Genomic DNA, 2,208 nt, shown 5'->3' with positions numbered 1-2,208 from the left:
CCCCCAGCCGCCTCCCGCCCCCCAGCTGCCTCCCGCCCCTAGCGGCCAGAGGCAGGCCAGCCTCAGGCCTCCTCGAGCCACCGCGCCAGAGGCTGGGCGGGCTAGAGGCAGCCGCGCCGCCGCCCCGAGCTCCCCGCAGGTATGCTTCCTTTTCTTTCTTTTTGTTTTATTTTTTTCCTTTTTGATTCATTGTTGGCACTCACAATTTATTGTTTTTTGTATTGTGTAGATGGAGATGAACAACAACGACATGGACTCATTGTCCGATTCGTCGGGTTGGTTGTCATCCGACGATTCGGACATTGACAAGTTGTTGCAAGACGACGACGTCGAGATGATGAGCCTCCTCATCGACGTGCAATCGTTTGAAAACCGCATGAAGCTGATGGATAAGAGGAGAGGGTCGAAGATGGGGCGAGTCACCATCTACCGGAACCGCGCTCTCGGACACGAGCATTTGATGGAAGACTACTTCGCGGAGGTACCTACATACGCTCCTCGTCTCTTCCGCAGAAGGTACCGAATGCGGCGTAGTTTGTTTGTGAAGATTGTCACCGATTGTGAGGCCGCCTCCTATTACTTTAAACGTCGTAGATCCACCGCCGGTATCATGGGGTTTAGTGCATATCAAAAGATATCGGCGGCAATGCGGGTACTCGCTTATGGCATACCCGCGGATTATACTGACGAGTATCTTCGCATTGGGCAAGATACAACCACGGAGTCAGTCCGTAGGTTTGCCAAGTTGGTCATCCGGTTGTACGGTGAGCAGTATCTTCGGGCACCAAACGAGGAAGATACAAAGAGATTAATGGAAATGAATGAAAAAAGGGGGTGGCCGAGGATGCTAGGTAGTCTTGATTGCATGCATTGGAGGTGGAAAAATTGCCCAAAGGCATGACACGGAATGTATTGCGGTAAAAGCTGTGATGCTACCATTGTGCTTGAGGCCGTAGCATCTCAGGACACATGGATTTGGCATGCATTCTTTGGGTTGCCGGGAACACTCAATGATATCAATATCCTCAATAGATCTCTTTTGTTCAAAAGATTAATTTCTGGGGATGCTCCAGCTTGCAACTACAAAATCATGGACAATGAGTACTCAATGGGATACTATCTCACCGATGGCATCTATCCCGAATGGGCAACTCTTGTGAAGTCCATCAAGGAGAAAAATGGGGTGCCCTTAACAAGAAAAGAGGCTCATTTCACGAAGGCACAAGAGGCAGCCCGCAAGGATATTGAGAGAGCTTTCGGTGTTTTGCAAGCAAGGTTTGCCATAGTTCGTGGTCCAGCTCGGTTTTGGGACAAAAAACCCTTGATGAACATCATGAAATGTTGTGTGATTCTACACAACATGATCCTAGAGGATGAAAGAGGGTTAAACCTCCCTTGTTTCTATGACAATGTTGGTACCCGTGTGCAACCGGAAAGAAACCCTTCTCACATACACGCTTTTCTTCAAGCACATCGTGAGATTGAGGATGCAACCACTCATGGTCGGCTCCGGGATGATCTAATAGAGCACCACTAGCAGTTGGATGGGCGGCGCATTGGCCCATGATGTATCTTTGTTTTACTTTTCTATGTCCTATTTGATTCGAACAATTAGTGTAATTTGCTCAAACATTGTTGAAATAATTTGAATGATTATTGTTTTATTCGGTGTTGTAATAATAACTAGAATGATTATTGTTTTATGTCAAATGTGATGGAATTTGTGATATGTCATATGATGAAATGTGATGAAATATGTGATATATGAAATGACAGTTTTAAAGGTTGGGGTTGAGGCAAAGACTAGAACCCTCAAATCCAACCCTTAAAGCAGTTTAAGGGTTAGGTTTGAGGGTTCTAGTATTTGCCCTTGTTTTTCAACCCTTAAAAGTGTCAAAAAGTGGCACTTCTCAACCCTTAAAACTGCTATAAGGGTTTGAGGGTTTGAGGGTTCTACTAGCAATGCTCTTAGCCTGGGCCTGATAACTTTTGACCCTGAAAAAAAGTCGTCGAAACATACCAACATGGGATCTAGATTCGAAGATCTCGTCGCGACGAATCTTTTATGTGAAAACAGTTTTTCAATCAGAGCTATGGTTTGTGCTACAAAACATTTTAAAGTTTGAATTTCAAAGAAATCTTTGATGACATCAGCAGTTTTGTTTTTATATGAATATCATGGTAACTCACATATGCGGACCTGATAGC

Source organism: Triticum dicoccoides, chromosome 6A (genome assembly GCF_002162155.2).
Source record: "Triticum dicoccoides isolate Atlit2015 ecotype Zavitan chromosome 6A, WEW_v2.0, whole genome shotgun sequence".
In the NCBI taxonomy this organism is placed as follows: domain Eukaryota; kingdom Viridiplantae; phylum Streptophyta; class Magnoliopsida; order Poales; family Poaceae; genus Triticum; species Triticum dicoccoides.
The sequence above is the reverse complement of the archived record's forward strand: the minus strand, read 5'-3'. Positions refer to the sequence as shown.